This window comes from Macaca fascicularis, chromosome 3, assembly GCF_037993035.2.
Source record: "Macaca fascicularis isolate 582-1 chromosome 3, T2T-MFA8v1.1".
NCBI lineage: Eukaryota > Metazoa > Chordata > Mammalia > Primates > Cercopithecidae > Macaca > Macaca fascicularis.
In genome coordinates, this window is record NC_088377.1 from 143785818 (window position 1) to 143809631 (window position 23814).

Genomic DNA, 23814 nt, shown 5'->3' on the forward strand with positions numbered 1-23814 from the left:
TGGGGTTTGTCCTGAAATCTTAATCTTGCCATCTGAGCTTACAAATACTGCCAGTATGCCTTACTCATCACTTTCATCTGTGTCAAATGTGTGAATAGTCTGGACACCCAGTTACTTTAGTTTCCTTACAGTAAACTGGCAGTACATGGCATAGATCCTGGAGGCACAGTTTCTCTTAAAAGTTGTTTGATAGGCTGGGCGCAGTGGCTCACGCCTATAATCCCAGCACTTTGGGAGGCTGAGGCAGGTGGATCACCTGAGGCCAGGAGTTCGAGACCAACCTGGCCAACATGGCGAAACCCTGTCTCTACTAAAAGTACAAAATAAGCTGGGCGTGATGGTGCATACCTGTAATCCCAGCTACTTGGGAGGCTAAGGCAGGAGAATGGCTAGAACCTGGAGGGTGGAGGTTGCAGTGAGCCTAGATCGCACCACAGCACTCCAGCCTGGGCAAAAGAGCAAGAATCCATCTCAAAAAAAAAAAGTTCACTTGATGATGCGAAGTGAAGTGATTCAGTGGTTATAGGGAAAGAAACCTAAAATAATGCAGCACCAATATAAACTGCAGTATACAATTATAATATAGGTATTTGTGAATGAATAAATGTTTGGGGATTAAATACCTTTCTTTTTTTTGAAACAGGACCTTACTCTGTCACCCAGGCTGGAATGCAGTGGTGCGATCTCAGCTCACTGCAACCTCTGCCTCCCGGATTCAAGCAATTCTGTGTCTTAGCCTCCTGAGTAGCTGGGACTATAGGCACGCACCACCACACCCAGCTTATTTTTGTATTTTTTGTTGATAGGGTTTCGCCATGTTGGCCAGGCTGGTCTCGAACTCCTGACCTCCAGTGATTCGTCTGCTTCGGCCTCCCAAAATGGGATTATAGGCGTGAGCCACAGTACCCAGCCTAAATACCATTTTTGACGTTCCAAATAGGGGTGTCAAACAGAAAAACCCAAATATGTTAGGGGGAAATGATTTTTTTTTTTGAGGATATAAAAGGTAGTGTTATTTTTATTTCTATCAGCAGACTAATGTCTCTGACCACTTATGACAATTGAAAGCATAAGTCATATTTACATATATTGCCTCTCTCCCCCATAATCTGTTACGTTTGTAGTAACATTGTACTAGTTTTTTGTGTGTGGTTTTTTGTTTGTTCATTTGCTTGCTTTTGCTAGTCAATGACATTATTTTCTACAGTTTCTTTATTCCTTGGTATACTACCACTTATGCTAGAAGTTCTTCTGTCACCATCCATTTATGGATTCACTTCTTCAGTTTATTGTCAAGTTTATTAAATAGTCTGCTTTTGACTGGGCACAGTGGCTCATGCCTGTAGTCCTAGCCCTTTGGGAGGCCGAGGCAGGCGGATCACGAGGTTAGGAGTTCGAGACCAGCATGGCCAACATAGTGAAACCCCGTCTCTACTAAAAGTACAAAAAAACAATTAGCTGGGTGTGGCAGTGGGCACCTGTAATTTCAGCTTCTCAGGAGGCTGAGGCAGGAGAATCCCTTGAACCCAGGAGGCAGAGGTTTCAGTGAGCCGAGATCAAGCCATTGCACTCCAGCCTGGGCGACAGTGCAAGACTCCATCTCAAAAAAAAAAAAAAAAAAAAAAAGTCTGCTTTTCTTATTTTCCACATATGTTAAGTGTTTAGTCAGTAAATGCTTAACAGCTACCTGTTGCCAGGCACAAGGCAGACCCGGTCTCTGTCCTCATGGAGTTAACTTTAATCACAAGATCTGTTTCCAAATAATCTCTTGTTTAAGACTGTGTTGCTCTGTTGTTCAAGACTGTGATCTCATTTATTACTGATGACAATCAAACAGTATTAAGTGTCTACAATGTGCCCAGCACTGTGTGACAATGTAATTGATAATATAATGAAATTAGTAGGCAAAGAACATGGGGAAAGACTTTCTAGGCTGAGGAACAAGCATTTGGAAAGAGATGGAGAGTAATGACACATTCAATGTGGTATTCTTTGTGAGAAGTTCATTGTGGTTCAAGGATAAAGGACACAAAGTGCCATAAAAGGAGAGGGCTCTCTAAAATGGGTGAGAGCCAGATTGTGTAAAGTGTTGCCCTTGACAGCCTTGGCATGCTGAAGAGTCAGTAAATACCTTTTGTTAACTTAAGGACTTTAATGAGGAAGAGTGAAAAATGTTCACATAACCATTTTCACTACCTGCTAATTCCTCACAGACTTCACCAGGTACTACTTTCTAACTTCAGTTGGCCAGATCCACATGTCAGATCAGACCAATTTGCCTTTTGACTACCCATGTAATACTTAAACACTGTTGCCGTTATCATAGCTTTTCTTCAAACCAAATAATATTAGGGACAATTGAAATTTGGGAATTAGATTTACCTTTGCTGCTACTAAGTAATTGTCAGAATTTTAAATGTCATATTCATTTTACACAGCTAATCTCTTTAGCTTTCCTATGTATATTCCTACTTATGATTACTTGTAATTCTCATCTGAAAGCATTAAAATATTTTGAAAGTAAGACAGTAAAATTGTGAAATACTTTGGTATTGGTTACAAAACAGTACTTAGGTACCTTGTTCCTGATTTTTCTGTATTTTTTAAAAATAAGGCCAGGCACAGTGGCAAATGCTTATATTCCCAGCTACCCAGTAAGCTGAAGCAAGAGGATCACTTGAGCCCAACCTGGGCAGCATAGTGAAACCCCAGTCACCAATTAAAAACAAACAAACAACAACCAAAAAAAAGAGTATATTTTTTGAAGATATTTTACCACATATACAGAAGCAAACAAAGAGGGCGAGGAACTGTTTAAAAATAATGTTAAGCAAAATAAAACCAAAGAAAATTTAAGTAATAGTTAATAGTATTGTTATAGAAGAGATCAAGTTACTACCCCATTCTCGAAAAAGAAAATCTGCAAGTAGACAGTTTGCGGTGCTAGAGTAAGCTTTTCCTTAATTTCAGAAAGCCTGTATTAGGCATTTACTTTATGCCAAACCCCATTTTAGTGACTGGAAATATAAAATAAATGAAACACAGTCCCTGCTCTCAGTGGACTTGTTGTCTAGAGAATGTTAAGTAGAACCACCTGAAATTGCATTGTTTTTGTAGGCCAGCTATCGGTTCCACCTGACATATGCGTAAACAGAAATTTGCAATAATAAAGATATGACCAAGGTGCTACTGGCACTGACAAAATGCTTCATGCTGCCTAGAGCAGTCAGTGAAGGCTCCCCAGGGGAGATGACGTTTGAACCGAGTTTCGGAAGATGATTGGAGTTTACCACGTGTTCATAGGAAGCAAGGAGAATGAGGGCATTCCAGTAGCAGGAGACAGCATGCATAGAGTTGTTGAATGAAGAAAGAGCCTAGCGCACAAGGGAAACTGCAAAAGTTCAGACTGGTTGGAATGCTGGAAATATTGTGAATGACAGGAGATGAGACTGGCGAGAAAACAGAGGTCAGATTGTGGAAGGTTGTCAGGCCAAAGAGTTTGATTTTATTCTTGAGATTGATGAGATGTGTGTAATCCAGGAATGTGCAAGACAATCTATAAGGGTTCAGAAAACATACTGATTCTATGTACAGTTACCTTTGTCTTAATTTTAAATTTTCAAATTGTGTAGGAGTTACAGTGTGTATAATTGTTATTATAGTACTGGATCAAAATAATTTATAAATAAATACAGACATAATATAGTGTATTACAGGTTAAATTGTGTACCTCAAAAATTCATGTTTAAGTTCTAACCCCCATTATCTCAAACTGTGACCTTATTTGGAAATACGATCATTGCAGATGTAATAGTTAGTGAGGTCAAGTTAAGAAGCAATAGGAGGCCAGGCATGGTGGCTCACACCTGTAATCCCAGCACTCTGGGGAGGCCAAGGTGGGTGGATCACCTGAGGTCAGGAGTTCAAGACCAACCTGGGCAACATGGTGAAACTCCGTCTCTACTAAAAATACAAAAATTAGGCTGGACGTGGTAGCTCACACCTGTAATCCCAGCACTTTGGGAGGCCGAGGCAGACGGATCACCTGAGGTCAGGAGTTCGAGACCAGCCTGGCCAACATAGTGAAACCCTGTCTCTACTGAAAATACAAAAATTATTTTGTATTTTGGTGGCAGACACCTGTAATCCCAGCTACTCGGGAGGGTGAGGTGGGAGAATCGCTTAAAACTGGGAGGTGGAGTTTGCAGTGAGCCACACCACTACATTCCAGCTTAGGAGACAGAGCGAGACTCTGTCTCAAACAAACAAACAAAAGTGAAAGAAAAAAAGAAGCAATAAGGTGGTCCCCCAATCCCTAATCCAGTATGACTCATGTCCTTCCAAGAACAGAAAATTTGAACACAGACACACAAACAGGAAGAATGCCTATGCCTTTTGAAGGTAAAGGCGGACATTGGGGTAATGCTTTTACAAGCCAAGGAACTCCAAAGGTAGCCAGCAAACTGTCAGAAGCAAGGGGAGGGTCCTGGGACATATTCTCCTCACAGCCCTCAGAAGGATCAGTCCTGCTCACCTTGATCTTGGACTTGCAGCCTCTGGAACTGTGAGGCAAATGTCTGTTGTTTAAACTATCCAGTTTGTGATACTTTGTTACAGCAGCCCTAGCAGATTGAGATACTTGGTCAAAAACTTCAGGCAACACTGATGAGATGATGCAAAGGCTTTGAAGAGTTGGTTTATGTTTAAGAGTCCAAATTATGAATGTCCTATCTTTATACAGTCTCTGTATTCAAGAATTGACCTTAGGCTAGGCACAGTAGTTCACGCCTGTAATCCCAATACTTTGGAATGCCAAGGCAGGAGGATTGCTTGAGGTCAGGAGTTTGAGATCAGCCCTCGTGTATTAGTCCATTCTCATGCTGCTTATAAAGACATACCCAAGACTGGGTAATTTATAAAGAAAAAGAAGTTTAGTGGACTCACAGTTCCACGTGGCTGGAGACGCCTCACAATCATGGCGGAAGGTGAAAGGCACGTCTTAGGTGGCGGCAGACAAGAGAGAAATGAAAGCCAATCTAAAGGGGAAACCCCTTATGAAATCATCAGCTCTCGTGAGACTTATTCACCACCATGAGAACAGTGTGAGGAAACTACCCCCATGATTCAGTTATCTCCTGCCGGGTCCCTCCCACCACACATGGGAGTTCTGGGAGCTACAATTCAAGATGAGATTTGAGTGGGGACAAAGCCAAACCATATCACCTTTTCTCTACTAAAAATTAAAATTAAAAAATTAAGCTGGCATTATACTATATGTCTGTAGTTCTAGCTAGTTGGGATGCCAAGGTGGGTGAATTGCTTGAGCCCCGGAGGTTGAGGCTGCAGCGAGTCATGATCATGCCACTGCACTCCAGCCTGCACAACAGAGCAAGGCCCTGTCTCAAGAAACAATAAAAAAATAATTTAACTTAAGGTGATGTCTTGACTGCAGTATTTATTCTACTTTTTAAAGCCATTATGGTGGGAAAACAATTTGTTTACATTTGTAGTATAGTTTATGTTAAAGGTTGAAGAAACTGGGAAATATTTTATCTTTAACTCAAAACAGGATGGTGATATGCAACAGTTTTAGGCAAAAAACATTTACATTTAAGAAAAAAAGTATCATTTAATCCCATTAGGCGGAAGTGGAGCCACAAGCAAAAACAGGGCTGGTTATGGATGTAGGTTTCTCTTTCTGTTCATATGTTGAAACCTAATTCCCAATGTGATGGGTTTTGGAGACGGGATCTTTGGGAGGTAATAGGTCATGAGGGTGGAACCCTCGTGGATGGGATTAGTGCCATATAAGAAGAGTCCAGAGAGCTAGCTCACTCCCTTTCTGCCATGTAAGGATACAAGAAGTCGGCCTGGAAAAGAACCCTCACCAGAACCCTACACTGGCACTCTGATCTTGGACTTTCAGCCTCCAGAGCTGTGAGAAATAAATTGTCTTTAAGTCATCCAGTTTATGGTACTTTGTTACACCAGCCCAAACTGACTGAAGATGGGGTCCTAGCAAGCAAAATCATAGCTGTGAAGACTGTAATAGTATCTCATCAGCATAGGGAGGGCTATAGGCAAAACATGCACTAGTCTAGCTACTTAATCTTCAAGTATTAAGGACAACCTGTCCTTTTTATACAAGTCATACATTAGACATGTGCCTAAGATTGCAAAACACTGTGATTGAGTTTTCAAGGCTAGGGATACACCTCAAACTCAGATGTACTTCTTTGGTGCCTATTTGTAAGTCAGCAAAATCCAGAATTCAATAATATGTTAATTAATGTATTAATATGAAAATATTTTTGTGCATTATATTTTCTGCATTTTAGATCTTTGTGTGCCGTGGAATATTTGATGATTTTTGGCTTTACTTAGGTTAAGTCAACCAAAGCATTTTGAAATGCTGCTTTTCTTTTTTAATTCACGTGTATTTGTGGGTTTTTGTTTTTGTTATTATTGTTGTTTGAGACAGGGTCTTACTCTGTCACGCAGGCTGGAGTGCAGTGTCACAATCACGGCTCATTGCAGCCTCAACCTCCCAGGCTTGGGTCATCCTCCCACCTCAGCCTCCTGAGCAGCTGAGATTATAGGTGCCCACCACCATGCCCATCTCCTTTTTGTATTTTTAGTGGAGACGGAATCTCACCATGTTGCCCAGGCTGGTCTTGAACTCCTGGGCTCAAGTGATCTGCCCTCCTCGACTTCCCAAAGTGCTAGGATTACAGGTATGAGCCACCACACCAGGCCTAAATCCACATGTATTTGTAATAGTTTTGCCATTGTTTAGACAGGTAGTTTTTAGATTTTTTAAAGTAATAGAAGAAGCCTTTCTTTCAACTAAATCTTATGTGGAAGTCCAATATGCAGCAGTTACGTTAGGCAGTCATAGAGGACTGGCCATTTATAAAAAATATACCCTTGTTTTAAATCTTTGTTTCTTGTATTTAGTCTTGAAGTTCATGTTTTATGACTACGTATTCTATGTTTATTTTATAGCGTGTTAGTAAAATGAAAGGAATTTACATGGATGGGGATGATAAAGATGCTACTGACCTATTATTATAGGGCCTATGCTTGGAGTTGCTTTTCAGTAATGGGATTGGATTTATAAGAATCCATCTATCAGGCTGGGTGCGGTGGCTGACGCCTGTAATCCTAGCACTTTGGGAGGCCGAGGCAGGCAGATCACGAGGTCAAGAGATTGAGACCATCCTGGCCAACATGGTGAAACCCCATCTCTACTAAAAATACAAAAATTAGCTGGCTATGGTGCCGCATGCCTGTAGTCCCAGCTACTCAGGAGGCTGAGGCAGGAGATTTGCTTGAATCCGGGAAGCAGAGGTTGTAGTGAGCTAAAAAAAGAATCCATCTATCATCTGGCTGGGCATGATGGCTCACACCTGTAATCCCAGCACTTTGGGAGGCCAAGGAGGGAGGATCACGAGGTCAAGAGATTGAGACCCTCCTGGCCAACATGAGGAAACCCCGTCTCTAATAAAAATACAAAAATTAGATGGGCGTGGTGGTGGGCGCCTGTAATCCCAGCTACTTGGGAGGCTGAGGCAGGAGAATCGTTTGAATCGCTAGCTGAGATCATGCCACTGCACTCCAGCCTGGGCAACAGAGTGAGACTTCGTCCCAGAAAAAAAAAAGAATCCATCTATCCTCTTTAATTTAGTCCCCTTTGTGGCCACACAGCAGTCTGTGTCCTACACCCACTTGGTCAAGAATATGTGTACTACTCACAAAAATGTATTTCTCAGTAAGTGACTCCCCTCTCTCTCCTTTCACCACTGTTCTTTTAACAATTTTTGTTTGTGCACTATTCATTTAACTGTAACTTTGCCACCTTTGGACTCTAATAGACTCAAAACCTGTTTGTCCAGTTTAGTGTATGTTTGTTTTAGTCCCTCACCCATGACTTACAATCATATTACTGTAAGCTGATATTTGGAACTACATATACCTTTCATATGTTTATTTTTAAATTTTTTTTCTTTTTGCAAGTAGTTTCAGGATCTATATTTTGTTTGTTTGTTTTTGAGACCGAGTCTTGCTCTGTCTCCCAGGCTGGAGTGCAGTGGCATGATCTCAGCTCACTGCAACCTCTGCCTCCTAGGTTCAAGCGATTCTCCTGCCTCAGTCTCCCAAGTAGCTGGGATTACAGGCACCCGCCACCACACCCGGCTAATTTTTGTATTTTTAGTAGAGACGGGGTTTAACCAAGTTGGCCAGGCTAGTCCCGAACTCCTGACTTCAGGTGATCTACCCGCCTTGGCCTCCCAAGTGCTGGGATTACAGGCGTGAGCCACCGTGCCCAGCCTATATATGTTTAAATTGTCATAAAAGCTAACACGCTTTGGGAGGCCGAGGCGGGTGGATCATGAGGTCAGGAGATTGAGACCATCCTGGCTAACATGGTGAAACCCCGTCTCTACTAAAAATACAAAAATAATAAGAATAATTTAGCCGGGCGAGGTGGTGGGCGCCTGTAGTCCCAGCCACTCGGGAGGCTGAGGCAGGAGAATGGTGTGAACCCAGGAGGCAGAACATGTAGTGAGCCAAGATCACACCACTGTACTCTGGCCTGGGAGACAGAGTGAGAATCCGTCTCAAAAAAAAAAAAAAAAAAAATACCCAACACCATTTGGGGATGTTGGGGATAGCAGTGGAATGTTTCAGAATTAGAGTTTTTGTATTTGTGGTATTCTCAGATGGCTCATTTTTCCAAGATCATGCTATGTCAAGTGGCTAGTCTGATAGCCCATAAACCATAGTTCAGGGACGTTTTTACCTTTTTCTAAAGGGTACATATAAAAAGATATAAAGAACAAACTATTCAGATAGTTTGGCATCAGTGGGTCATTTCAATAAAAATATACTCTGAGTCTTCCTTCTTTTAGCAAATGTTTATTGAGCTCCTACTATGTGCTAGCAGTCATTATGCTAAGTTTTAAGTATACAGTAGCAAACTAAATGAACATAATAATCCAGGCCTCATGGGATAAATTACAGCAAAAAAAATTATATGCATAATACATTCATACATGTATAAAATCTTCATACCAATTACAAAGGAAATAAACAGGGCTCTACAGAGAGAGTTAAAGAAGCTACTCTAAATAAAACAGAAAAGGAATGAGAAATGAAAGGAATTCTAGAATTCCAGCATTCTAGCTGGGTGCCGTGGCATGCACCTGTAGCCCCAGCTACTCAGGAGTCTGAGGCAGGAGGACCCCACGATCCCAGAAGTTCAAGTCTAGCCTAGGCAACATAGTGAGACAGAGCGAGAATCCGTCTCAAAAAAACAAACAAAAAAAACCCAACCAAAAGAAAAGAAATAAAAATAAAAACTGCGTTATAGGCTGGGTGCGATGGCTCGCGCCTGTAATCCCAGCACTTTGGGAGGCCGAGGCGGGTGAATCACGAGGTGAGGAGACCGAAACCATCCTGGCTAACACGGTGAAACCCCGTCTCTACTAAAAATACAAAAAAACTAGCCGGGCGAGGTGGCAGGCGCCTGTAATCCCAGCTACTCGGGAGGCTGAGGCAGGAGAATGGCGTGAACCCGGGAGGCGGAGCTTGCAGTGAGCCGAGATCCGGCCACTGCACTCCAGCCTGGGCGACAGAGCGAGACTCCGTCTCAAAAAAAAAAAAAAATACTTTAAAGAACAAGTGGAGGCCAAGTGTAATGGCTCATACCTGTAATCCCAGCACTTTGAGAGGCCGAGTCAGGTGGATCACCTGAGATTAGGAGTTTGAAACCAGCCTGGCCAACATGGTAAAACCCCATCTCTACTAAAAATACAAAAATTAGCTAGGCGTGGTGGTGGGTGCCTGTAATCCCAGCTACTCAGGAGGCTGAGGCAGGAGAATCCCTTGAGCCCAGGAGGGAGAGGTTGAGGTGAGCCGAGATCGCGCCACTGCACTCCAGCCTGGGCGACAGAGCAGGATTCCATCTCGCAAAATAATAATAATAATAATAATAATAATAATAATAAAGTTTATATGGAGGAGGGAAAAGACCAAGAATAAGCAACGCAATACTGAAGAAGATTAACAAAGTTCGAGGATGGCACTACCCAACTTCAAGGCTTTCTGGCTGGGCATGGTGGTTCACACCTATAATCCCAGCACTTTGGGAGGCTGAGGCAGGTGGATCACCTGAGGTCAGGAGTTCGAGACCAGCCTGACCAACATGGTGAAACCCTGTCTCTACTAAAAATTCAAAAATTAGATGGGCATGGTGGTGGGTGCCTGTAATCCCAGCTACTCAGGAGGCTGAGGCGGGAAAATTGCTTGAATCTGGGAGGCGGAGGTTGCAGTGAGCCGAAATCTCGCCACTGCACTCCAGCCTGGGCAACAGAATGAGACTCCATCTCAAAAAAAAAAAAAAAGACCTACTGTAAAGCTTCGGTAAGCAGGCGCCTGTAATCCCAGCTGCTCTGCAGACTGAGGCAGAGAATTGCTTGAACCCGGTAGGCAGAGGTTACAGTGAGCTGAGATCGCACCACTGCACTCTACCCTGGGCAACAGAGTGAGTCTCCATCTCAAAAAAAAAAAAAAAGTCATATATCTAGATATAAAATGCAATGCAAAAGCCTTAAAACACCTAAAAGATAAGACAGAATTAAATCCAGATGACCTAGGGTTTTGCGATGACCTTTTAGGTACAACACCAAAGGCATGATACATGAAAGAAAGAACCAATAAGTCCAATAAGTTGGACTTCCTTAAAATTGAAAATTTGTGCTCTGGAAAAGACACTGTCGAGTGGATAAAAAGAGAAGCCACAGATTGGGAGAAAATGTTTGTAAGACACATCCGATAAAAGACTGTTATCTAAAATAGACAATAAATTCTTTGAGAGGGAGTCTTGCTCTGTGGCCCAGGCTGGAGGGCAGTGGCGCGATCTCGGCTCACTGCAAGCTCCGCCTCCCAGGTTCACGTCATTGTCCTGCCTCAGCCTCCCGAGTAGCTGGGACTACAGGTGCCCTCCACCACGCCCGACTACTTTTTTTGTATTTTTAGTAGAGATGGGGTTTCACCGTGTTAGCCAGGATGGTCTCAATCTCCTGACCTCCTGATCCGCCCGCCTCGGCCTCCCAAAGTGCTGGGATTACAGTTGTGAGCCACCACGCCTTGCCGACAAAGAATTCTTAAAACTCATCAATAAGAAAACACCCAATTAAAAAATGTACCGGGCTGGGCCCGATGGCTCACGCCTGTAAGCCCAGTACTTTGGGAGCCCAAGGCTAGTGTATCATTGGAGCCCAGGAGTTTGAGACCAGCCTGGCCAGCATGGAGAAACCCCCGTCTCTACTAAAAATACAAAAATTAGCCAGGCATGGTGGCGTGTCACTGTAGTCCCAGCTACTCACTTGGGAGGCTGAGGTGGGAGGATCACTTGAGCCTGGGAGGCGGAGGCTGCAGTGAGCTGAGACCACACCACTACACTTCAGCCTGGGCAACAGTGAGACCCCATCTCAAAAAAAAAAAAAAAAAAAAAAAAAAAAGGACCAAACAACACCTTGAAAGACATCACACTGAAGAAGATATTCAGGTGAGAAATAAGCATATGAAAAGATGCTTCATGTGCAGGATCTGAATTTTTTTCTAAGAAGGAAAGAAAAAGATGCTGCGCATCGTATGTCATCAGTGAAATGCAAACACAATAATACCTCACCAAAACCTATGATGAGGATGATATGTTTGTTTGTTTACTTGTTTGTTTGTTTTTGAGATGGAGTCTCGCTCTGTCACCCAGGCTAGAGTGCAGTGGCGCGATCTTGGCTCACTGCAACCTCTGCCTGGAAGGTTCAAACAATTCTTCTGCCTCAGGCTCCCAAGTAGCTGGGACTACAGGCGCGTGCCACCATGCCCAGCTAATTTTTTTTTGTATTTTTAGTAGAGACGGGGTTTCACCATGCTGGCCAGGCTGGTCTCGAACTCCTGACCTTGTGATCCACCTGCCTCAGCCTCCCAAAGTGCTGGGATTACAGGTGTGAGCCACCATGCCTGGCCCGATATGTTTTTTAAAGACAGAATCTCATTCTGTTGCCAAGGCTGAAGTACAGTGGTATGATCACAGCTCACTGCAGTCTCAACCTCCTGGCCTCAAGCAGTCCTCCCACTTCGGCCTTGCAAAGTGTTGAGATTACAGGTGTGAGTCACAGTGCCCATCCTACACACCTATTAGAATGACCAAAATCCAGAACACTGGCAACATCAAATGCTGGAGAGGATGTGTAGCAACAGGAACTCTCATTCGTTGCTAGTGGGAATGTAAGATGGAAGACTATGTAAGGCAGTTTGGCAGTTTATTAAAAAACGAAACAGGCCAGGCACAGTGGCTCATGCCTGTAATCCCACCGAGATCACGCCAGTGCACTCCAACCTGAGCGACAGAGTGAGACTCCATCTCAAAAAAATAAAAATAAAAATAAATTAAAAATGTAACATACTCTTACCCCATGATCTAGCAATCACGCTCCTCGGTATTTAACGAGGAAGCTTTGGCATTTACCAAAGAAGTTGAAAGCTTATGTCCACACAAAAGCCCACACATAGTTTTTGTTGTTTTTTGGGTTTTTGTTTGTTTTTTGAGACAGGGTCTCATTCTGTCACCCAGACTGAAGTGCAACGGTGCAATTATAGCTCATTGCAGCCTCAAACTCCAGGACTCAGGTGATTCTCCTACCTCAGCCTCCTGAGTAGTTAGGATTATAGGCATGTGCTACCACACCAGGCCGGAAACTTCTATTAGATATCCTTTTGTAGCTATTGAGTTTTAAGTTGTATGAATGCATTGCATTGCATTTCAAATTTAAAATACAATTTTAAAAATAAGAATGTTAACTAGACAATTATGTAATAACTTAAAGACTTTGCCTGCCAGAATTTTAGTAAAATGTATTTATTTGGTTTTCAATCATTTTAAAAATTCTTCATTTCTTGAAGATTTATCTAATTTCTCTACCAAGTGTACACAGTAAAAACAGCAACAAGAAAATTACCATCAGGGAGACATCAAAGCAGTATAATGAAACTAGTTTAGCAAGAAAGGGTGCAAATAAGAAACGAATACTCAGAGGATCTCAGCTTTTTATTTTAAAAAAATTGAAAGATTAGTACAATCAACATGCATATTAGATTTTATGAATTAAATATGTTACAGGACCATTTTGGAGAGAATTATGTATCTCATGGTGGGGATTCCTGGGGAATCTTTAATGCGGGATAAACTCCAAGGGCCAGAAAAGCTGTTCACCACACTTTTTCTCCTACCTTTTGCCCCACACAATCCCTTACTTATAGAGGAACTGCCCTTATTCAGTAGCTGTTCTTGCTTATTCAGCTCCTTATTCAGGAGCTGTTCGCTGTTCTTGCTAGCCTACGTCCCAAAGAAGACCCAAAAAACACACCGTTTTTTCTTTCTTTTTTTTTTTTTTTTTGAGACGGAGTCTCGCTGTGTCTCCCAGGCTGGAGTGCAGTGGCGTGATCTCGGCTCACTGCAAGCTCCGCCTCCCGGGTTCACGCCATTCTCCCGCCTCAGCCTCCCAAGTAGCTGAGACTAAAGGCGCCCGCCACCACGCCCGGCTAGTTTTTTTGTATTTTTAGTAGAGACGGGGTTTCACCATGTTAGCCAGGATAGCGTTTTTTCTTAAAAACATTCTTCACACTTGGTCTGATGATTTTTACTTGTTAAATGTAATCCGTTGTCCGGGCGCAGTGGCTCACACCTGTAATCCTAGCACTTTGGGAGGCTGAGGCAGGTGGATCACCTGAGGTCAGGTGTTCAAGACCAGCCTGGCCAAATGGCGAAACCCGGTCTCTGTTAAAAATACAAAAATTAGACCGGGCGCGGTGGCTCAAGCCTGTAATCCCAGCACTTTGGGAGGCCGAGACGGGCGGATCACGAGGTCAGGAGATCGAGACCATCCTGGGTAACACAGTGAAACCCCGTCTCTACTAAAAATACAAAAACTTAGCCGGGCGAGGTGGCAGGCGCCTGTAGTCCCAGCTACTCGGGAGGCTGAGGCAGGAGAATGGCGTGAACCCGGGAGGCAGAGCTTGCAGTGAGCTGAGATCCGGCCACTGCACTCCAGCCTGGGTGACAGAGCGAGACTCCGTCTCAAAAAAAAAAAAAAAAAAATTAGCTGGGTGTGGTGGCAGGCGCCTATAATCCCAGCTACTTGGGAGGCTGAGGCAGGAGAATCGCTAGAACCCAGGAGGCAGAGGTTGCAGCAAGCCAAGATCACACCATTGCACTCCAGCCTGGGTCAAAGAGCGAAACTCTGTCTTTAAAAAAAAAAAAAAAAAAAAAAAAAAAAAGCAGGCCGGGCGCGGTGGCTCAAGCCTGTAATCCCAGCACTTTGGGAGGCCGAGACGGGCGAATCACGAGGTCAGGAGATCGAGACCATCCTGGCTAACACGGTGAAACCTCGTCTCTATTAAGAAATACAAAAAACTAGCCGGGCGAGGCGGCGGGCGCCTGTAGTCCCAGCTACTCGGGAGGCTGAGGCAGGAGAATGGCGTGAACCTGGGAGGCGGAGCTTGCAGTGAGCTGAGATCCGGCCACTGCACTCCAGCCTGGGTGACAGAGCGAGACTCCCTCTCAAAAAAAAAAAAAAAAAAAAAAAAAAAAAGCAATCCATTGAAAACTTTTTCTTCGCAGTTATTTCTAATTAATTAAGTATAAAATTGAATTCAATTGTTTCAATAATAGTATATACAGAATTCTAAATTATAACTCCATCAGTTTCTTTAAAGCTTTTTGGTTTAACCTTTTCACAATATTTGGTCTCTACTTCCATTGCTATGCAATTTGTTGAGGCAGGATATCTCTCTGGAGTGGAGTAGCGCAGTCACAGCTCACTGCCCCCTCGACATCCTGGGCCCAAGTGACCATCTCACCTCAACCTCTCGAGTAGCTGGGACCACAGGTGCGCACCACCATGACCAGCTAATTTTCTCTATTTATTGTAGAAATAGGGTCTTGCTTTGTTGCCTAGGCTGGTCTCAAACTCCTGGGTTCAAGCGATCCTTCCACCTCGGCCTCCCAAAGTGCTGGGATTGCAGGTGTGAGCCCCCACACCTGACCTGTTTGTTTTTTCAATCCCATGATTTACCTTTCTGTGTCACCTATACCTGAGACTTGGTAACCATCTCTTCACATACTTACAGTTAATTGTTCATCATTCATCACACCTGGATGTCTTGCAGTTGACCGAACTTGCCCAGTTCTTTTCACAATTTCCCATAGGTCTAATTTCACAAACCTTTAATCAGTTGCTGTTCTCTGAATACTGTCCAAGTCTTTTCTCTTTATATAGTATGACATGTAAAATTAAATATAGTTTGTTCCAACTGAAGCCTGCCCAGTGCCAAGTAAAGCAAAAATAATTGCTTCCCTCCTTTTTCATGCATATGCCTTAATACAATCCTAGGAAATATTTGTCTCTTATTTCAACTCATCTAACTTAACACCAACCATAATTGTTGGCTCTCCCTTGGCTGTTTCATCTACAGCTGCCTTTCCAGTATTTCCACATGCTTGCTGCAATTCAGTAGCATGTTAAAAGTTACATGTTACATTTCTAAGAGGATTTCTTTCACACATTTTTTATTTAAAAATTGCCCCATGAACAATGTGAATGTAGTGTTTGGGGCCTCAAGAACTAAGGCTTGAACAATTCCAAGTACTTTTGTGGTGGGACCTGGAAAGACGGATTTAGATGGAGAGGTACCGGGAGAGACTGCTGAAAACTGGAGGAAGATGGCTGCCTTTGGTTTTCTCTTTGTTTTTGTTTTTTGAGACAGAGTTTCGCTCTTGTGGCCCGGGCTAGAGTGCAGTGGTATGATCTCGGCTCACTGCAACTTCCATCTCCCGGGCAAGCGATTCTCCTGCCTCAGCCTCCAGAGTAGCTGGGACTACAGCCACCTGCCACCACGCCCAGCTAACTATGTATTTTTAGTAGAGATAGGGTTTCACCATGTTGGCCAGGCTGGTCTCAAACTCTCGACTTCAGGTAATCTGCCCGCCTTGGTCTCCCCGAGTGGTGGGATTACAGGTGTGAGCCACCGTGCCCGACCAACTGCCTTTGTTTTCTCCTGTCACAGTTCTTTGGTTGTAAGCAAGGGAAACTAATTTCAGCTAACGTAAGCAAAGGGGAATTTGTTGGAATTGTATCAGAGGATTTTTCAGTTGACTGGAGAATCATGCTCAGAAACTGCAAACACCAAGAATGCTCCCAAAAGTAGGAATCTCAGCCATAGTTTATGGAAGAAGAGAGCCGGGTGTGGTGGTTCACGACTATATCTCAGTGCTTTGGGAGGCTAGAGGTGGGAGGATTGCTTGAGGCCAAGGGTTGAACATCAGCCTGGGCAACATAGTGAAACCCTGTCTCTACGAAAAATAAGTTTAAAAAATAAGCCAGGCACAATGGCACGCTCCTGTAATCCTAGCTACTCAGGAGGCTGAGAGACGATTGCTTGAGCCCAGGAGTTCAAGGCTGCAGTGAGTTATGACTGCACCACTGTACTCCAGCCTGGGCATCAGTGTGAGACCTTGTCTCTTTAAAAAAAAAAATCATAGTGTCCATCTCTGGGGACTCTTCCTTGCTTCTTCCCCAGTTTCAAGTTCTAAACAACCCTGGACACTGGATGTGAGGCACTGTGGGGGATTCTAAGAGTAAAAATACACAACCAGTACCCTTCAGGATGTTACAATCTAGGAAGGATAGAAAGATGCACGAATAATGAAATATAAACCCAAGTGTTAAATATGCTCTAAGAAAAGTAAAATGGGGCCAGGCACGCAGGCTCACACCTGTAATCCCAGCACCTTGGGAGACTGAAGCAGGAGGATCACTTGAGCCTAGGAGTTTGAGACCAGCCTGGAAAACATGGTGAGACCATCCTGGAAAACACAGTGAGACCCCGTCTCTAGTTAAAAAAAATAATAATAATAATAATAATTTTTAAAAAATAAAGTAAACCGGGCTTAACGGCGTGAGCCTGTTGTCCCAGCTACTTGGGAGGCTGAGGCAGGAGAATTGCTTGAACCCGGAAGGCGGAGGTTGCAGTGAGCCGAGATGGTGCCACTGCACTCCAGCCTGACTTTTGAGACTCCGTCTCAAAAAGAAAAAAAAGAAAAAGTAAAATGTTCTAAAAGCCAAGTTCCCAATTGTCTCCTGGTTGCAGAGAAATAGATGTTCCCAGTAACTCTCATGGTAACTACAGTTGCCATAAGGTGCATTTAGACTAGCTTTAACAACCTCTCAATTATTTTTTCATTGAACTTCTTCACTCAGATACTACAGTATTTCCAGACAGGTAAGTCCCCTAACCTATGTAAAAGTCCCCTTAGTGCTTGTTTTATCTTCACCCTAGGAAATCTCACATTCAGAGGATGCCTCATCAGCTTCATCTGCTCAGATGTCCTCTTGCTCAGCACTTGCAACATTAGTGAAATGACACATTGGTATGTCACTTTTTTGTTTCTTTTCTTTTTTTTTTTTTTGAAACGGGGTTTGGCTCTTGTTGCCCAGGCTGGAGGGCAATGGCGTGATCTCACTGCAACCTCCACTTCCTGGGTTCAATCAATTCTCCTGCCGCAGCCTCCCAAGTAGCTGGAATTACAGATGTGTGCCACCACGTCCTACTAATTTTGTATTTCTTTTCTAGTGATGGGGTTTCACCATGTTGGTCAGGCTGGTCTTGAACTCCTGACCTCAAGTAGATCCACCTACCTTGGCCTCCCAAAGTGCCAGAATTACAGGCATCAGCCACCATGCCCAGCACCCCCCACTTTTTTTTTTTTTTTTTTTTTTTGTCTTTAGCAGAGACGAGGCCTTGCTATGTTGCTCAGGCTGGTCTTGAACTCCTGAACTCCTGAGCTCTCACCTTAGCCTCCAAAAGTGCTGGGATTACAGGCCTCAGCTACCATGCCTGTCCACATTTTGTTTTTTTGTTTTGGTTTGGTTTGGGTATGTCATATTTTGATATTAGATGATCCAAAATAATTTATCTTGGTATGCAAGATGTTCAAGGAACAAACAAACAAAAATAAACAAGCATCTATAATAAGGTACCAAAGTTTTGAATTATTTATCTGTGTATATGTATGTATACACACACAGACTATTATGAGGCATTTTAGAAATCACTTTCTCACATGCATTCCAATATAATTTCCTGAGAAAGGAGTTTCATGCAGGGTATTATACATAAACCACAACCTATTTTTATGGCCATTTTGAATTACTTTTGTATTTCAAATTCACTTTTTAAAGCTTCACCCACGGGGCGGGAGGACTGCTCGAGCCCAGGGATTCAGGACAGCAGAGAGGTGTGACCATGCCACTGCACTCAAGCATGGGCAACAAAGTGAGACCCCCATCTCTAAAAAATTTAATAAATAAAGGAAACTTCACTCATGCCCACAGAAGAGAAAATTGTGAGTGAGTGCATCAACATCTACAGTACGCAAAAACAGTAGCTCTGAACATTGTTAGTAGGGTCCTAATAGTTACGATAGCCCAGTGAAAACTCTCAAAGGAAAGTGAAAATCTTCCTTATGTTAATAACATGGAGGGAATCTACCAATTTTATGTTTTTAACAATAAATTTTATGCCTTTTCAGATAATGTGTACTTGTTTTATTGGTATTGTGAGTAAAGGTTGGGGGAGAAATCATAATATTTAAAAATTAGATATGCTACATTTTGGCGATTCTTACATAACTGATTTCACTATTGTTGAATTCTTAACGTTAAGTGAACATGTTTTTGTTTTCGTTTTTTGTTTTGTTTGACAGACAAGGTCTCACTCTATCATCCTGGTTGAAGTGCAGTGGTGTGAACACAGCTCACTGCAGCCTCAGCTTCCTGGGCTCAAGTGATCCTCCCCTAACACCTCAGCTTCCTGAGTAGCTGGGACTACAGGTGTATGCCACCATGCCCTGCTAATTTTTTTATGTGTTATAGAGGCAGTGTCTCGCTTGTTGCCTAGGCAGATCTGGAACTCCTGGGCTTAAGTGATCCTCCCACCTTGGCCTCCCATAGAGTTGGGATTATAGGTGTGAGCCACTGGGCCCAAGGCTTGTTTTTCTTTTTCTGAAACAGTCTCACTCTGTTGCCCAGGCTGGAGTGCAGTGGCACGATCAGAGCTCACTGCGGCCATGACTTCCCGGGCTCAAGCATCCTCCCTTCTGAGCCTCCCTAGTGGCTGGAACTACAGGTGCTCACCATTACACCAGACTAATTTTTTTAATTTTTAATTTTTGTAGAGATGGGGTCTCACTATGTTGCCCAGGGTAGTCTGAAACTCATGGGCTCAAGTGATTCTCCTGCCTCCGCCTCCCCAAGTGCTGGGATTATAGGCATGAGCCACCATGATGCCTAGCCTTAAGTGAATATTTAACAAAATGACTTTGTAGTATTATTTTCTTCATGTACCAATAAAATTGTTGTGGGGTGTTTTCCCCCTCCCCCAAATTTGAGTACATCCATGGAAATACATCACTGAGATAAGCATCATCCATTCTTTGTGACAATGTGGAAGAAAGATTAAGAAACTGCCCTTTAGTACTCTCAGGATCTTTGGGGATAGTTCAGAAATCACTAACCGTTACTAGAAATTTGATTGGGTTTTTTGGGGATAATCCAAAAATCATCAAGTATTGATGGAACTTTATCATTCTAAACTTCTTAGAGACTTAAAATTATTTCTTGGAAACTTAAAATTCACGCTAATGCTGGAATGCCACTAGCATCCATGAACATATCATTTTAAGTAAGAGGTGGTATATTCTACTCTCCACTGTGATATCACAGTTCAGGCCACTGTGATAATGTGCTTATAGATGTGGTAATGCCTCCTCTTGGTACCAAAGCCACATTCATTAGCTTTGTCAAAATAAATGATACCAGTGATACTGATTTCTTGCACTCTCAGTGACATAACAGGATTTCAATGAAACAGTCCCTTTAGTTTTTACTCTTTTATCACAGCCCCCTTAAATTACAACCCGCTTAAATTAGAACTCTGGTGTGAATCTGTATGAGCTATTATGGGTGAGAGGTTACCAGGACAGACCCTCAGAATCATCCTTTCGCTCAGACACTGGTTTAGTCAGAGATCATTCTTCATGGGTTTTGCATTTCTGCACGTCTGGCGAGTGAAGCACTGACTGCCCTTCATTCAGTACTCTCTCTTCAGGGATGTTTGTAGAGCAGACAGTCTTAGAGACTAGGAATAAGGTTTTCCAGAGCGAAGGGCAAGCAAGTTTATTGCCATTAGAAGAGATTCCGGCTCCTGAAGCTGAAGGTTCCTCTTCTATAATGCAGCCCACTGCAAGGGCAGATGCCATCTGGCCTTCTTTGCCTCTCCCTGTGGAAATGGGGACTTTGCAAACTAATGCCAAAAACAAACCACAAAACGGATACTCTGGCTATTAGTATCGCTATTGCTGTAAGAAAGTCTTCTTTCTGGCTCGGGACTATGATGTCTTCTGCCAGCATCCATGTGCCAGGTGAACTTTTTAGCTTGTAAGTTGGGTAAAATCTGAGATTGTTTACAGTTTTTCACATTGCCTCAAACCAAATGCACAAGCTCTGACTCCCAAAAGGCTATCTTGTCCCTTATGTGAATATATTCTCAGATGGACTAACTCCACCAGTGTTCCAGATGGACGCCCCCATGGCTGAGTTCTAGAGGGAACAGAGCTTAGACTCAAATCAGGACCCCTGCTATACACAACTCTGCCAGTGTAAATTACTGTCATCATCCAAAGGCAGACTTCTCACTGTGCTCATTATGATGCCTATGTCATAAGTAAGGAGGCCCTCCCCCTTGAAATATACTCGGCCTCTATCCTGCAGCTTTATATCCCATGAAGTCTTCTTCAGTTATTCCGCCTGTGTTAGAGCTTTTTCAGTTGCATGGAACAGAAACTCAGCTTATAATTAAAGATTAAACACTGGCTAATGACCAAAAACTAAAGTGATGAACATTCATTATTTGGTTTGCTTATCCTTTTATTCTCACAGCTAATTTCCTTGATACACACACACACACACACACACACACACACACACACACACACTGACTGGCTGGGCATGGTGGCTCACACCTGTAATCCAGCACTTTGGGAGGCCGAGGCTGGTGGATCACTTGAGATCAGGAGTTCAAGACCAGCCTGGCCAACTTGGTGAAACCCTGTCTTTACTAGAAATACCAAAAAATGGCTGGGCACGATGTCTCACGCCTGTAATCCCAGCACTTTGGGAGGCCAAGGTGGGCGGATCACAAGGTCAGGAGATCAAGACCATCCTGGCCAACATGGTGAAACCCTGTCTCTACTAAAAATACAAAAATTAACTGGGCATGGTGGCACATGCCTGTAATCCCAGCATTCGGGAGGCTGAGGAAGGAGAATTGCTTGAACCAGGGAGTTGGAGGTTGCAGTGAGCCGAGATCATGCCACTGCACTCCAGCCTGGCGACAGAGCGAGACTGTCTCAAAAAATAAAAATAAAAAAAAGAAATACGGCCTGGTGAGGTGGCTCATACCTGTAATCCCAGCACTTTGGGAGGCCGAGGCGAGCAGATCACCTGAGGTCGGGAGTTCAAGAGCAGCCTGACCGACATGGAGAAACCCCATCTCTACTAAAAGCACAAAATTAGCCAGGCGTGGTGGTGCATACCTGTAATCCCAACTAGTTGGGAGGCTGAGGCAGGAGAATCACTTGAACCTGGGAGGAGGTTGCAGTGAGTTGAAATCACACCACTGCACTCCAGCCTGGGCAACAGAGTGAGATTCTGTCTCAAAAAATAAAAATAAAATAAATAAATAAAAGTGCTGACTGAGTTTATTTCCTGGTTTAAAATGGAAACTTATAAAGTTCAGGCATAAATGTAAAATGAAAATATCTTTTTACTAATAACCCTAATGGCATTCTTGTCATTAGGATTAAGAACGTGAGCCTGTAACAGAAGGAGCCTAAGAACCTATTTACATTTCTGGAGCTAAAGGCAGTGTACCCCAGAGACCCATTTTATCCCCTTCATTTTCTTCTTACCAGAAGAGCAACTCAGGATCCTTGCTTCTACACATTCCTGGGCATTTTCTTCTCCTTATCTTTTTTCCAAAAGATGTCCTTTCCTGCTTACACAGAAAGGTGGAGAAAAAAAAGTCAAAGGATACAATTTCCACTTTCTTTAACCCATGCTATGTGCCCAATTATGTCTCCCCAAAAATTCACATATTGAAATCCATAAATACCTCAGAATGGGAGTGTATTTGGACACAGGATCTTTAGGGAGGTAATTAGAGTAAAATGAGGTCATTAGAGTGGGCCTCCTTTTTCTTTTTAATAATAGATTCCCTGGCTGGGCACAGGGAATCGCTTGAACCAAGGAGGCAAAGGTTGCAGTGCGCCAAGATCCTGCCATTGCACTCCAGCCTGGGCGACAAGAACAAAACTCCATCTCAAAAATAAAAATAAAAATAAATAGGCCGGGCGCGGTGGCTCAAGCCTGTAATCCCAGCACTTTGGGAGGCCGAGACGGGCGGATCACCAGGTCAGGAGATCGAGACCATCCTGGCTAACACGGTGAAACCCCTTCGCTACTAAAAAATACAAAAAACTAGCCGGGCGAGGCGGCGGGCGCCTGTAGTCCCAGCTACTCGGAAGGCTGAGGCAGGAGAATGGCGAAACCCGGGAGGCGGAGCTTGCAGTGAGCTGAGATCCGGCCACTGCACTCCAGCCTGGGCGGCAAAGCGAGACTCCGTCTCAAAAAAAATAAAATAAAATAAAATAAAAATAAAAAAAAATAATAGATCCCCTCTCCACTCAAAATGATGGGTGGGCACATGGCTTCCTAGCTGGAGACATTTCCCAGCTTCCCTTGCAAATCAGTGTGGCCACTTGAACTAGGTTTTGGTTAATGAAATGTGAGTAGAAGTAATCAGGATTCTTCTGCTTTAATGGCCTCAAGAACTCGCCTACTCTCCACACATTGCCTTACTCAGGGCTGGAATGTGGACAAGGTACTGATGAGCTACTTCAACCCCATGTGGTTGAAGACAACTGCTTGTTACTCAGATACGGAATCTACACACAGAGGCAAGTAGAGACATGGCCAGCTGGGTCCCTGGATGAACTCTTGTCTATCTTCACAACTGTTACAGGGGAGAAATAAACATTTCTTATTTAAAACAATGTTATTACAGCAAGTTAGCCTAAACATTAACTAATACAGCCAGCAGTAAATTAGTACTTTTGTGTCAGGCAGTGTATTCAGCTTCTATGTAGATTATCTGTTTTAACCCTCACAACAGCCCTGTGATCTCGATTCTGCTATTAACCCTGTTCTATCAATGAAGAAATTGAGGCACAAAGTGGCTCAAGTAATTTGACCAAGATCATGCAGCTAGCAGATGGTAGAGCTAGGAAGTATACTTAGGCAGTAGACTTCAAAAACTACTTTTTAGGAAACACTTATACGCTGTCGGTGGAAATGTATATTACCAAAACCTCTATGGGAAACAGTTTGGAGATTTCTCAAAGAACTAAAAATAGAACTTCCATTTGATTGAGCAATCCCATTAGTGGGTATCTACCCAAAGGAAAAGCAATCACTGTATAAAAAAGAAAAAAATGATACCTGCACTCATATGTTTATCACAGCACTATGCACAATAGCAAAGATATGGAATCAACCTGAGTGGTGTCCATCAACAAATGATGGGATACAGAAAATGTGATGTGTGTGTGTACATACATACATACATATACAT

At 43.2% G+C, this 23814-nt stretch overlaps 2 long non-coding RNA genes across 5 annotated transcripts in view; one reads left to right on the forward strand and one right to left on the reverse strand.

The window, feature by feature from the left end:
* Nucleotides 1-23814, forward strand: part of LOC102146398 (uncharacterized) — a 34874-nt gene that overhangs the window by 7522 nt on the left and 3538 nt on the right. For 2 of the 4 annotated variants that reach the window (XR_012432738.1, XR_012432739.1), the window contains exon 2: nucleotides 17404-17494. This is a non-coding gene — a long non-coding RNA (uncharacterized lncRNA). Of the gene's footprint in view, nucleotides 1-17403; nucleotides 17495-18305; nucleotides 18436-18829; nucleotides 19226-23814 lie in introns of those variants that run through there. The other 2 variants (XR_275704.5, XR_012432740.1) reach the window with 2 other exon arrangements.
* LOC141409907 (uncharacterized) lies at nucleotides 19117-22227 on the reverse strand. Its single transcript, XR_012432741.1, has 2 exons — nucleotides 22094-22227; nucleotides 19117-20403 (listed from the first exon to the last, which is right to left on the reverse strand). It is a non-coding gene; the product is annotated as an uncharacterized lncRNA (long non-coding RNA).